The sequence below is a fragment of the Pempheris klunzingeri genome, chromosome 4 (genome assembly GCF_042242105.1).
Source record: "Pempheris klunzingeri isolate RE-2024b chromosome 4, fPemKlu1.hap1, whole genome shotgun sequence".
Taxonomy (NCBI): domain Eukaryota; kingdom Metazoa; phylum Chordata; class Actinopteri; order Acropomatiformes; family Pempheridae; genus Pempheris; species Pempheris klunzingeri.
Window position 1 is genome coordinate 3963719 of NC_092015.1, and position 15602 is coordinate 3979320.

The following is a 15602-nucleotide window of genomic DNA, read 5'->3' on the forward strand; positions in this document are numbered from 1 at the left end:
ACTGTCGTATGCTTTAATTATTTCAGCAACATTTTCACCACAAAACACTTCTACTATTGATCAATATTAATATATTTATCTATTCCCACTTTGTGTGCGTGTCGTGTGTCTGTGCGAGTGTGTGTGTGTGTAACCATGGAAACCAGCCAAGAATATCCCAGACAGTTTTATTTTTTTACAACAACAGAGGCAGAGTTATGGCGAGGTTATAAAAAGAGGACGTGCTTCACTTCCACAGTACAGATCCCCTCTGTCCTCTCCTAGTTAGTGATGCTTTTTTTAGTCAGTGATGCTCCTGCAAACACAACAAATTCATGCCTCAATTCTTCTAATCAGCTGTTTCATCTCTTTAGTTAACAGTTGTCTAATTTGCACGTTGGTGTCGCTCAGTATTTGTCAATTTTTTTAGTTGTCTGATTAATTGGAAGTGAGATTTATTTTGCTATTCAGCTAACTGTGGTTTTCAGAGTCGTGCTGTCTTGAAGCAGAAAATGTGAAAACGAAGCGATGTGACTACTTCCTTTTCAAGGTGATTGATTTAAAATGAGTCAGTCTGCTTTAATGTGTCGTAAGTACGTCATATACTCCTCAGCCTGCTGACAGATAACAATGTCATAACCCCCTTTTTACATTTTCTTTTCTATTTATCAGCTTCCTGAATCGACCAGCAGTGGGCTGATTAACGTACTATAAAGGTTTTATTTTCCACTTTGAAGTCCCAGAGTAGGTGTGTTACTGCGTGATACTGCGTCAGGGCTGAACCCACTGAGTCATCGACCTGAGCTCCACTGTGCCTCTGTTTTTCATTGCTAACAGCACTTCCCGTTTTTTTTTTTTTTTTATTCAGTGTGGTTCTGCTTAAAGGCGCTTTTTACCTGAACGACTTTCCCCCCCTTTGCATTCTGGGCAACCGATCCTCCAATAACATTCAGTTATCTCCAAGTGCTTGAATTGTATTTCCATGTCCGTTTGAAGTCCCCTCCTCTGAGCAGCTATGTGATTCTCTAAGTGTGATCTCTGGAGCACCAGGGGCCTCAGTGGGCCATTAAAAATCCACTTCACATTCGCACCACTTAATTGTTGCATAAAAATCATATCAGTCTTGTTTTATTGGGTCCGAATCCAAACATTCGTCTGAGTTCGCACCCTGAAAATGTTTGAGAACGACTGACTAAATAAAATCCCCTGAATTCCAGAAGATTTAAGCAAATGACGCTGAATCAAAACAAATGCGTCTGTGTACGACTGGTGTGTGCCTGCCTGGAAGTGTTTTTTCTTTCTTTTATTCAGTGTAGAGTCTCTCTGCTATTTATGGCTGTGTGGGCCATAAAAAACATCACCGAACCAGGATGGTAACAGCCGGTGACCCTACGACGGCAGAACAGTTTTATAGTAGTTTTGTCATTCAGACTCTCAGGCCTGAATACAGACTTTGTTCTAGTCGCTGCTCTTCTGTAACATCAGAAACTCCACGGACTTCATGGTGTACACTAAAAATCACACATTGACATTGACACACAACATTGCACATTTTTAAACAAGCTCTTACTTTAGTGACTTTCATAGTTAAGTTTTTTTTTTTTATCTCAGTGTCAGTAAAGTTTACATAATGCTGAAACAGTCAGTTAGAAAATTAATTGACATAATATTGACAGTGAATTCATGGTTTAAGTCTTCTACAAAAGGAAAATGTCCCGTATCTTTTGCTTTCAGGCATTTTCACCATTCTGACATTTTATCAACCTGATTTGTCTTTGCAGCCTCGATTGTACGTTCAATAATCTGATCCAGGCTCATTTAACTGAAGGGATTCAGTTCTCATAGGTTTGGACGACACGCTGTTAAATAAACAACTGTTTATTTCCTAACAGAGCTAATAGACAGTCACAGGTTGACACCCCCGGGTCAGTACCTGCTGTACTTTACTGACTAACATCTTTCTACTGAGCTTCATTAGTCATCTTCACTATTGATCTGCTCTCCCTGTGTCTCACACACACCCACACACACAGTGCTTCCAGGATCTTGGGAAAGCCAGTCACTTGTGCAGTTAAAGGATGTGGAGAAGGAAGTGGAACGACTGCTACAAACTGACTGGCTTATTAAGACACTGTGTAACTGACTAACTGGTTATTTGACTCGTTAATGGGGAGGCTCCTAACTCCAACCTTACTGATCCCAGCTGCTGCACACGCCTAACCCAAACCTTAACTTCTCTTCTTCTTCTTCTAATCTCATTTTAAGCACCAACCCTAAAACCAAGTCCTAACCCTCAAAGAGCTCTCCGTTAAAGTTCGGACCAGGAAAAGTGTCCTCACTCCCCGAATTGTCTTCACCTAAGGTCTAAAAAGTGAAATTGGTTCTCACAAACAAACACAGGTACACACACACACACACACACACACACACTACCTGAAACACACCCAGCTCTCCCTGTGCAGCGTGCCACAACAAAACACTCCTTAAAGTCACAGTTGCTGACTCCCTGACCTCCTTTATTCATGTCTCCTCTCCTTGTGATTAATTTTGTATATGATTTGGTTGATTTGTGTGTTCACTGTGTTCCTGGCACAACACGTCAGTGGGCGAATTAGAGGGGAAACAAAATAACGCAAAATTGATTTTGACAGGAAGCCAGTTCGCTCTGTTCATCCTCCAGCCATGTCTGTCGGAGCTGGACTCGGTGACCAGAGGCGGGGGAGTGTGGGGGAGGTATGTTGGTGACAATGGTGGGACGGCACAAGGGGGAATTAGCAAAGAGCAAAAGAACAGGCTGTTCAGCCACAGGTGAAGGCTGATAGATAGCCAAGATACTGGTCTGGGGGTCAAAGACTGCTGTGGCGGGTAGTCACACTCTTAAAATGGCGAGAATGTGATGTCTAAAACACTTCCTGTGTCTGATTTTGGACATTTTGTGCTACTTTTCATTGCAAAATATCTCCAGAACAACATGAACTGGTAACGGTGGGGACAGTTAGATGGCTGGAGGGGCAGTGTCTGGTTTTGGGAGTAGTGACAAGGTGGTAGCTGTGGTTTAAATGGTTAGGGTTTGAGAATAGAAAAATACTTAGAAGGATCTGAGTGAGTCGTTTATTCTGTTAAATGTAGATAATTTTGGTGCAGTTTGTGTTTATTAGCCATGAGTCTGTACTGTGCTGTACTTAATAAAATGCCCGGGTGGATTAATCAGAGGATGTAGCAGTCAGAAGGTGGAGGATGGCAGTGAAGTCCAAGTAGTTATTGTGCAGGCAGATATAGAAAGATACTAAAAGAGCGCTGTTAAATTACACACTGACACGAGTAATATCCTTTTAAAAACACGCTGAAGGTTAAAAATGCTGATCACGTGTTGTAACATGGACTAGAATAACAGTAGTTTTGCTCTGATATCTGTTTTTTTAATTTAATCTGTCAGCAGCTGAAATGCATTTTAGACTGCAGGTCAGTGTGGACCCACAAGAAGTGGAACTAAAGACACACTTGGTGCAGATCTTGGCCTGTTGTGTTGCAGCCATCTGATCCTGACACAAAACAGCAAAGTGCTTTAGAAAGTCAGGTAAGATTCAATAAGGACACAACTTCTAACGCAGGGATGTACGTGGGTCCTCTTGCTTTGAAATTTCAGTGTGGACAGTTTAAATACAATGAGAGTGACTTTAAAAAAAGCTTTTATTCACATTAGGGTGGACATGGCCTGACTCTTTAAGTGGACTTTGGGGGCTCTGTGTGCATGTGTGCTACGTGGGCAGCACAGGTCAGATAGAGCAGGTAACTGATTACCCAGTCCGGTCGAACCAGGTCCGTGTGAGGGAAGAGTAGGGTGGAAGACGAGGGAGGTGGGACATCCTGAGGTATATCTTTATATCCTCATTAGTTTAACCCTTAAAGCTTTGGACCCTAAACTTTACACCCTGACCATGAATGCGAAGGATTTCCTCTGCATTGTTGTGTTTAAAGCGAGCTTTTGTTCACTTAAGACACAAGAAAAACAGAGTGTGGGAGCAAAGCTCTTTAAGAAGCTGAAGATTCCTCTTTGGACAAACAAGATTTGACCGCAGAGGGTTTCAAATAACATCCTGCAGTTTAGTTTGAAATGAAATGAGGAATTTCTTTTATGAAAATCTATTCAAGTACGTAAGTTATCCTGTGCCAGAGATGGAAATGAGACTTCTAAAGATCCAGTGATCAACATGTAAGACAGGAAAATTAGATGTTAGAGTTTAATTATTAGACGGCTAAGAAAGTGTGTTCAAAAACATTTAACACTTATTTCAAGTGGAAATATTGCAGAGTGAACAATGTACATGTTCCTAATGGGCTCATCGGTTTCAGATGTATCGTAGCATCACCTGCAGACAAACTATGTATGAATATAAATGTCTCACCGGTCTCTCCTGTCCTGCCGCCTAGAACGAGGAAGTGAGGCTAAAGTGCTGAGGTTAAAGGTGATGCTTGTTGTCATGGCAACCTCCTTTTTAGGTCAGTATCAGGGGGGCTTATCAGTGCTCTCTAAACGTCTCCGCCTGACAGCACCGAGATCAGCGTGAATCACCTTCACATTCCTGCTCCATCGATTTGAGCGGCCCAATTAATCAATAGGCGAATGCTGTTGTATAAAACTCTCTGATTGATTGTTGAGTGAAGTCGTCGAACATTTGGAGGCTTTAAAACGTGTCCTCCCGTACAACTGGCCACGCTGATGCATGTCCACAGTGAACCTTGGTATAATAACAGTGATTTCAGCTGCAGAGAGCAGCGATCTGATTGGTCTGGGTGTTACATCACTTACGGTATTGCAGGGGGGGGGGCAAAGAATTTCCCGCTTTGAGATCAATAAACCACAGCTGCACTACTGCTGCTGCTGCTAGTACTGCTGCTGCTACTTCTAATGTCCATACTGAAATTACAAATACTGCTGCTGTCACCACTGCAGTTATTACTAACCGCTAACTACCACTTTAACTACTTTTAACACAACCTCAACCAGTCACCACTACTGCCGTCACTACTACATCTACTGGCACTAATTCTACTACTAGAAAAAAAAAAAGAAGTAAATTTGCTGCACTACGCGTGAAAGTTACACATTCAAATGCTCAGTGAAAGTCGTGAAGTATGAGCAGCAAACTAAATAACAATATATCGATATGAGAAATGGCCTCTTTGGTTATTTATGCATTAGTTTGTGAGCCGCATTGAAATGTAGCTTGTGAAACTACTTTAATGGATAGTTGGGTTTATAGAAACGCATCATATTTGATGACTTCATTACTTTATTATACTCTTTCCATGTAAACACATTGAATATATAAGTAAGTAAAGTTCATGGGGAGTTCTACCTCAGAAGTGCACTTAAGTACAACATAGTAGTCCATGTATTTACTTTCCACCTCTGCTGTTGATACTACTAATGCTAATGCAGCTTCCACTGTTGCTAATAGTGCTGCTGCTACTACTCTTACTCATGATACCGGCTGAAATAGCTAATTATTTAATTACTTCTACCAATGCTGTGGGTTTACTAATGCAACGACTCCTGCTTGTACTTCTACTGCATGTCTGCTACAAATAGTGTTCATCATTTTAAGGAAGTGTGTGTGACTGTGGCTGGTTTAACATTGTGTAATCATGTATATTGTGTGTTTAACCTGAACTACACTCAGTTCCACTCAGCTCTTGTAACCTGCTTAACAAGTACTACATCATGTGTACCTAATATTGGTGAGTTAAATAGTTCTGACGCATCTTCCTCTGACTTGTGGATTGTTTTAACGCCTTCTGTTGGCTTTTCCTTTCCCTTCCTCTCCGTCTTCCACTTCGCTGACACGACTATTAAAAAATAAACAATATTACTAATATGTTCAGTTCTCTCTCTCTCTCTTTTGCTGCCCCCACCCCCCCAAAAAACTCACTCTGCCTACCCTTCTTATCAGTGTGAATCCTTGGCCAACCCTCACCCACCCCACCTGTAGCGCCAGGCCACATCGCCGTCGTTACTCATTAACCAGGACTTCCTTTTATCCAGCCCAGACAACCCCTAGGTCACTGCCCGACCTACTGCGCTCAGTTTCAGATGCCACTCTTGCACTGTGCTGCTGATATCATGCTCAGTTTGGACCCAGAGATGTAATCAAAAACACAAATGCAGAATGGGAAAATCGTAGTGACCCTTGCGGACATTGTATTTCCACACATCTCCCCACATCCCTTCGCTGTAATCCGCTGACTTACCTGCTCATCGATACTGAAAGACCGTTGTAATTCCCACTTTCTCCACACTGTCACAGCAGCAGCACAGGACTAATGGATCTGAATCACGGTTTAGTGGACTGTTGACGAATCAGCTCAGCTCAGTTTGGGCTTTGATATCAATGAATGATTTTATTGTGGGAGTGGAGAAGAGAAATGCATGTCAGGGTGAGGCCTGGTCTTCAAGTTGGAGAGTATTTATTGAACTTTGTTTCAAACGCGGAGTCACTGCCGGAAACATAATTAGCAGTTCTTGGACACTGAGGACCTCCTCTGTGGAAGCACAGGATGCATTATGTCACATGAAAGCCCTCAACTACACATGAACCTGCAGGCAGTTAGGTGTGCAGTGGTGTGCAACTCTCTGTGAACAGATGCCACTGAGGATAAAGACCCTCCCTCCATTACTGCCTGTCAGTGCGTCTGCTGACTGAACAGCCAGGTACTGCTGCATGATTAAAGCTCTGCCCAAAGTAGACCCTCCACAACATTGTCTCTCTTCATTTGTCTGCAGATTTGTTAGTAGGTCAAAGTTTTAAACTGTTCAAAAAAGAGAGGACAAGTAATGTCATTTGTTCTTGGAGGATATTTTATTGCAGTAGCTGCAGTTGGAGCTGCTAATGGCACACATAGATTTCATGCCTTCACTTGATAAGATTTAGTTTCTGCTCAATGCCTAAACGATAAAGAATTATGTTAAAATAAAGAACCTGGGCGAGGGCAGGAGGCAGGGCTGACCAATCATTAATGCGGCAGGTATGCCCCATGTTGTTATCAGCTGGCAGACGGCCAAGCCCCAAGCCGAAAAACAAAAAAAAAAAGGCTTATCAGTCGAGGTCGGCCCCGCTCCTGGCTGCTCAGGCCTTGAGACCGGAGAGTGAACCAGGGAAACTCTGACATGGGTTTGAACCATTGACATTAAAGGACATGTTGTGAAACAAATGAGGCCTCTGGCACGGCTGCCCCGATCTACTCAGACTACTGAGATACACGTAGGGGGGGACAAAGTGGACAAATGTATGTACAGTCCTGTCACGGTAAGCCAAACCATCAGGAAGTAATGTGGTGTGCAAAACAGAAAATATACATTTTTTTTTTTCTTGACACCTGGATCCAGATCTGCACCAAAAACAGACTGGAAACAAAACCTCCGTGACAAAGCCAGTGCTCATGAGTTCAGCCTTTATTAGTTTCATAATTTATAATTGTTATCAAGAGAAGTCGGTTTATTTCATATAATAATATAATCAATATAACATTTGATTGTACATAACAGTAACTCAGTATCATTATACCAATAAAATTTTATTTCATTACTGAGCAGTTGAACTGAATTACATCCCCTTACAACGTTTTCTGCACCTGTATGAGCAAAGAATTGTGGGATATACTGTATAACAGCCATGGAGGTCCTTTGTGCTGCTCCTCTTGCCTCAACTGAATTTGAAAATTTAGCAATAAAACTAAGGGGTGTACACGGGCGTCAGAGGTGAGGGTTTATCCAACAGTGGGGCATCTCTCCTATTAGCAGAATGACCGAATTACATCCCTCTTGTTAGCGTTGTTCAGATGTTGCATCTTTTGTGTGCAACTCAACTCAAAGCCAAAAAATGACGACATGGCGGCAGGGGGTGGGTGCACCTCTGTTAAAAATTAACACATCTGCCTACTGCTTATAGCAAAAGCCTGATGCGTCTCCTTCCTCTGTGCCTTAAAGCTCCATTGTTGTCCAAAAACTGTTAAAAACACATAAATGAGTGGCACCGTAGCGCTGGGTGACATGTTCCGTCATTATGAACACACACTGTAGTTTACTTTGACTCAGCGCCACACACACACACACACCGTCCTGCTGTCAGATATACTCAACCAGACGACCAAATGTGGATTCATCTGCTGAAAATAGTTCCCAAAATATTTACTGATACTCCTGTTTGAGTAATGTTTGATGTAAAAAAAAAAAAACACAGTGAACAGCTGTTTCAGGTGATTACGGAGCTCTTTTAAAATAATGCAGTCACATATTTAAAAAAGATTTCCATTTTAAGTAGGAACCTTTTTGGTTTTTGTGCATTTTAAGAATTTGTTACCAATAAGAAAAATATTAAATGATGATGTTTTATTAGAAGTTGGCTATTCGGCTATTTTCAACATTTTTGCACAACGCTTGATGACGTGACACTTGTTGCTTATAAAGTACAGTATTCTGTGTGTATTTATTTTTTGCCTTGGCTTTATATATATGAGTGTGTGTGTGTGTGTGTGTGTGTGTATGAGGTCATGTTGTTATATTAAATGTTGGTATCTTCTGATGTGTTTCTGTTCAAAATTTAGTCAGAATCATCCAGATTTTTGTCTTAGGTTACCCACAACCCCCCCCCCCTCTCTCTCACACACACACACACACCCCTCTTCTCTCACCCTTGTCGATCAAACAAGGGTGGGGTTCGGGCAGGGTCACTCCAAGGCTTCCAACTGATCCCATCAAAACCCATCAACTGGTTTGAGTGTGTGTGTGTGTGTGTTTTTGTGTGTGTTTGCACAGTGGTAAAAACCTGAAAGAACCCCCACCTTCTCCTCCTCCTCCTCTTTCTCCATAAACCCTCCCCTTTACCCACAACCTCCCAGGACACCCAGGTGTGACCAGACACACACATGCGCGCACACACACACACACACACACACACACACACACACACACACACGTATGCACATGATTTTGGATTAAAAATGTACCCCACACCTGATTGATGAATTCTTATGTCTGTGTTAATTTCGTGCAGACAGATATCAAACTGTAACCTGTTCTGTGTGTCTCAGGGTGTATGTAACTGTGTGTGTGTGTGTGTGTGTATGTAACTGTGTGTGTGTGTGTGTGTGTGTGTGTGTGTGTGTGTGTGTGTGTGTGTGTGTGTGTGTGGGCTTAGACCCCTGTCCCCTGCACTGACAGATAGAGCCGGCGCTATTAGCTCAGTGCCAGGTGAGTCTGTGAGCAAACAGAAACAGACAATAGATCCAGCCCATCTCCTCCTGACAGCCCAGCTCTGTCAAAGCCAGCCATTGTTCTGCGTGTGTGTGTGTGTGAGTGTGTGTGAGTGATCTAACTTGGAATATACCTTACTGTATTCAGACACACACACACACGTAAACACCGACGCTCACAATACATGCACATGCAGACAAGCGGACCGTACATGTGTTTAGGCCTCATCAGTCACTCAGGGAGGCGAATGTAGATACAAGATACAGAAGATAAATATTCAAGTTTTGAACTGTAAAAGAATTAACAGTTTTCACTTTTGGACACAAATCACAACACACACACTTTTGTTGAAGGAGTGCATTTATTTTATTTTAAACCCTTTGTAAATGTACCGTACACACACAAAAATCTTATGGTGACTTTAAGCGTTATGCAGGAGTTTTGATGCCGCTGTAAAACTTTATATGTTTCAGATGTTAAAGGTTTCCTGTGGAGTTTCCTTGTAAACCAACATTTCTGTTTACATTCAGCGTTTCTCACTTAAATTCATTATGTGTATCTTTTAGGTTTAGCAATTACATTAGTAAAAATGTGTAAAGCTGATTTTTCTTGCATTGTTTCCATCCATGTTTACTTGCTAAGCTGGCATTCAGACCAAAAACAGCCCGGTATGAAAAGGAATGTTTAAATCCAATCCAGGAAGTTTGAGCAGCAGATTAACCCCCTTTAAAGGTTTATCATATGCCAAAATACTGCACAACGGCTGGTGATCCTCACTGATAGGGATTTGTAACTCTGGAAAATTATCATGGCTACGACAATTTTTTCTGTTGTCATAAAGATCAAGAGGTAACCAGCAGCAATGACACAGTAATTTACCAAGAATGTTTGCTTGCATGCTTCTGATCGGCCAAACCTGCCCTTCAAATGAGTGAGGGGGCTCTAGCTGTGATATTTTTACCAAAACCACCTCACTCTGTGTCTATACTTAACCAATCAGGGGTTTTATTTCATTAACATTTGCTTGCTGTGATTGGATGAACAACGTTTTGCGCCAATTAGCAAGTCATGACTTCACCACCGCCAACATGTATCAAACAGGACTTAATAGTGTTCTGTAGCCTTTGTTGGTGCAATGTTACGTTTCATTGCACAATACTACCATCTGAGATCACTGAAATAGTGCGAAATAATTAGCGGCAATGTGTGTTTTGGCACTGGTATGAATCAGGGAGCCACAAAGAGCTTTGAGTAGTCGAAGTGACTAGAAAAGTGCCACACAAATACAGACCATTTACCATTACATGTGAAACAGTGCTCTGTAGTGGCACTAGTGGTCAAAAACTGCACAGGTGACTTGTTTTTACTTACTCCACAGTAAACATATCAACATTAAACCCTGTCTAAGACAGGCTTAGTTTATGTAACCCAGAAATACATGTAACACTATCCGAGTGAATGTATTTACTTTTCCTTTTTGTTTAGAGTTCCTTTATTATTAGATTGTATCGTGTGGTTAAAATTTGACATTTGCAGATTATTTTTTTTACGGTCATATAAATCCATCCTGGTTCAGCCCACATGGTCAACAACAATTTGTTATTATCACATAAGGACAAAAGTTCCACTTCATGTGAAATGGCTTTCCTGTGAAATTGGGCTCCATTTGAATATCAGCCAAAGGTCTAACACATCCGTACTCCCACAGGAGGACGGCAACAGTCCTGAAACGATAGAAACGCAGCAGCTGATGAGGTTGTCCGTGTCAGTTTAGAGGGAGGAGAGAACATCCGTGACTGAACCTAACATCCCTGCCCCTCCTTAGCTGTCCTCCTCCAAGCCACCATATTGAGCAAACACACCATGTAAACAGCTGGGAAGAGCATGTGTGTGCATGAGTGTGTGTGTGGGCCCTATACATATACATATATATATATATATGTGTGTGTGTGTGTGTGTGTGTGTGTATGAGGGACAGGGAGAAAGAAATTACTTTAAGAAACAACATTAGGAAAAGAAACAAAACTAAAGCAGAAAAGAGGAAAAAGAAGAAAGATCATGAGGATTAAAAGTTAGAGATAGTGAGTCGCAAACACAGAGGCCTTTGTCTCCCTTATCCTCCCCTCATAGGTGTCTCACACTTTAACCCCATGACTTCTTCACCTCTTAAAAACCCCCAGTCACCCCCCCTCCCTCCACTTTTTCCTCCACACCCTACCCCATTCATCCCTCCACCTCAGCATCCCTCCGCCCTGCACTCCATCCCAGTGCAAACACTCCTCAGCGCTGCAGGAACAAAGCACAGATGAATAATGGCAGTGAAATGTCACCGTTTCTTCATGGCTGCCACCTCCTCCCCTCGCTCTCCGCCAGGGCCGAGCCCGAGGTTAACCATTAACCAGCCGGCACAGCACCTGAACCTGGAACAATGAACAGAAAGAGGGAGGGGGGGGGTTGTAGGGAAGGTACAGGCTATATATAGAGAGAATGAAACTATAGGCCTGGAAAGACTGTTATATAAAAGTCTGATTGCAACAGACAGAAGTGTCCCATCCTGACGAACTGAGATGCCTCAGATTCAGATTATTACCCAAATCTGTTTGTGCTGCTGGGTTGTAGCAGGAAAATTGAAAGAAAACTCAAATAAATAATATTTAACCCACTGTTTTTTCCTTTAATGTGACATTTAATGTTGGTTTTGGGCCCAGAACAGCCAAAAACAGCCACTGTGATTGTTTCTGTTGTCGTGTCTTGTAGATTATTGTAGTGGAAGGTTTTGCTTTAGGGACATGAAGGAGTGTTTGCTGCTGTCTAACTCAACGCTGTGGTGTTTTTGACTCCACAGGTATCACCTGGGCTCCAACATCACCTGTTAGTCAAACAACGAGGATGGCCCCGCGTCGTCTGAGTTTTGGTAGGTGGCGTCCTTTTCTTTATTTGGTCAGGTTTCCTGTGCTCTTCTTTTCCTTCCTAAAACTAAAAACACACGTTCTACTGTCCCTAAAAAGATTTATCTTACCAGGTAAGATAGACAAACACTCTGCTTTTAATTTGTGCCTGAAGTGTTGAAAAGTCTCAATTTAAAGAATCTATGAATATGCAAATATTTCTCATGTCAAAAGTCACAAGACACTGCAAAGTCTGTACTTGGTGCACGTGGAGTTACATCCAAGTGAGTAGAACACATTTACACATTTACATTTGACTTTAAATGTATCATCCAGCATGAAGATGTAAGATTTTACTGCTTATTCAATTGATTGTGAACATGCAGTAGATGCACCAAACGCTGGACGTATCTATATTACTTTTCTAAACACTCCATCCTCCATTCATCTTTATTCTCTTTTTCCGCCGTGTAAGCCATCAGTGACACCTACAGCCTCCACAGTACGGCTCCGCTCACCGTGCTGCCGTTAGAATAATGAAAACAACAAATATTACGCTCTCTATTCTGCCTCAGCTTCACCTCTTTGCCGCTCTTATTGCTCCCTGACATGCAGACTCCTCCCTCCATCTCTGCTCTCTGCTTTCTTCACTATAAATACCTCCGTGTGTTCCCTCTCTCTTTGGCCTCCAGCTAACACTGGTACCTTTGTACGGCTAACTTGCCAGATGAGACTAAAATTAAATGCACTTTAATTGCAGCTTATGCCCCGGTATGTGTGCGAGGTGAGGAGGATTTACCGAGAGGAAATGATATTTTTAGGCCGGGATTTGGTGACGATGACTCGTTACTGTTTAATGGCAGAGAGAAATAATCAACACGACATTTCAGCTTATCAAATCCCCCCGAGGCCTTTAGGAGGGAGCCACAGCAGGCCTGTGTGCAGAATATGAAGTACGATCCTCCAGAAAACCTATAAAACACTTAAATGGTTGTTTTCAAGCTATTTGAGTCAGTTTGATGAATTCATCATAAAATTCTATCATAATTTCAACAGCTACGACCTCACTTGTGTGTCAGTTCTTAATCGTGTCCACAGCTCTTTTATTTAGCTTTTCACTCCTTATTGGTCTGTTTGTGTTGAATAGACGGTGCCCTGCGCTTGTTAAAGGTCATACTAATCTCTCTTTTGTTACATAAAGTAAATTTGTGGAGTAGTGAAGTTAACACTTTAATGTTTTAATATGCTAATGAGAGTGATATCTGCTTTAATCACTGAGGAAATATCTTCTAGTCGTTTCTGATTCTGTGTCACCACTTTGCCTGTGCTTCAGTAATCAATACAGTAAGCTACTTACATTTTAGAGAATCTATAAAATGAAAGTTTTGTGGATGCATATCTTCAGCAGTAGTCATTTTCTTTACTCTTCATGTAATAGTATTTATTTTTCTGTGGCCACTCCAGACCCGTGCTGGAGTATTACTGCCATCACAGTTTCACAGGAAACGATGTGTGCTATGTGAACATAATCCAGTCTTAACATGAATTTGTTTGGTTGCACTTGGAAAAAGATGTCACCCGCTGCTCTTGTTTTGTATTTCAGACAGAGTAGCTCCTCAATAACCTCTCCTGTAGTATTAAACTGCACTTCCTGCTGCCACCAATAACCACACGTTACCAAATCAACCAGGACTGAAGACTGAGGAATAAAAATCAAATGTAAACAGAAGTAGTGTTTAAATTCAGTGTTACTCACCCAAACACATTGTCCTTGAAGTCTAACAAAGCTGAATGTGTTTATATCGTCATAACTTAAATCCTGCATTGCTTACATCCGTGTTTACCAGCTAGAAATCTCGTCTCGCCTGCTGTTTGCCCGTTGCTGTGTTGTATGGGACATCACCTCCGCCTGATGATCAGTGGAATAATGTGAAACCATTGGCAGGAATGTGTATTGCTGCTCTATGGCACCGCTAGTGGTTAAAAACTCCACAGGGTACCTTTAATACCAAAAACCTTATCGGGGCCTTTTCAGCACAGAAATTAATGTTGTGCAGTGATACATGTAAGTCCTTTTAAGAACAAGTGAAATGGTCTGAGTTAGTGGACTAAAAATAACTTAAAGAACCACAGTTGCTTATTTATTCTGATGTGTAGTTTTTTTTTTTTTTCCTGTTAAGAAGTCAGAGGGCTCTTTGAGTCATAGCGGTTTTATAGTGAACCACCATGGTAACCAAAGACCTTTTAAAGAACCGTCCTCTTTCTGGGCGTGTGAGAAGAGGAGACACGGAGGAGAGGGGTGAGGCGGGCGGGGTGAGGGTGTTCGGCCAGAGGAGGAGGGGAGGAGTAGAGGGATTGGGGTGGAGGTGCAGGCGGAGGAGGGGGCCACTTGGTAAATAAAATGTCTGATTCATGGAGCGGATGTTTTGAAGGAAACAGACTGAGGATGTAGCTGCACTAACTGTACCCTCTGGGTCTCTCTCCCGCTCTGTTTTTACTGTGGAAATGAACTGAACTGGACCTGTTCTGTTAAGCTTTGACTGGAACCTCACCTGTACCTGGACCAGGACACATTCTCCATTGATACAGTTCATTTCCCTCTGTCTCCATACAAACCTCACTGGCAGAGTAACAGTGAGTCGACTTCCAAAATGTCCCACTCATTACTCTTGCTGTACCGCCTCCAGACCCGGAGCTGCGGCCAGCTCTCGTCTCTGTAAAACAGAAATATCATTAAAAAGTGAGAGGTGAGGAATGGATTTAAATGTCAGTCACCACCTTGGGTCTGTTTGCTTGTCAACAGTTTGTTAAACTATGGCGGACGGCCCGAAACAAGCCGTGAGCCAGCTTCATCTGAGGACTCATGACGTCCAGTGTGTCCTAATGAGGATCCTGGAGTGTGACTGAATCCATTCAACTTGTGACCCAAACTGAAAACAAACTGTGAAGGCTGCTTTTTAAGAAGGAAGTTATTTCATTTTAATCTAATTTCAACTTGCAAAGATGGCTACTGATCCACTTCTCCATATGAAACACAACAAAAACTAATTTTACAAAAATAAACATGACAAGCATTTCTAATTCTGCTGTACACTTTCTTAAATTAAGTGGAATAAACTGATCTGTTATTATTTGATAATCTGTTTATTGAGCTTGATTAATAGAATTTCTATTAGCTTCCATTAGCATTAGCGTAGTAGCATTTCACAATATAATTTTTTCAGGTCCCTATTGTCATATTTTCTATGTATTCTTTGATTTATCCCTTAAAGTAATTTAACAGCCCTTTTATTTATAGACTACAACAAGTTTCGTGTGCATATCATTAATATAAAACGGAGCATGTAATATGGAAAAAAACACCAGAGATGGAAGAAGCTGCATTCACATATTAAATATTTACTCCGGCTCCTGTTTTTCTGTTTACTTTAATATTTATTCAAACTATTAATAGAGTGAACAAGGAAAAAACGTCCTGTCTC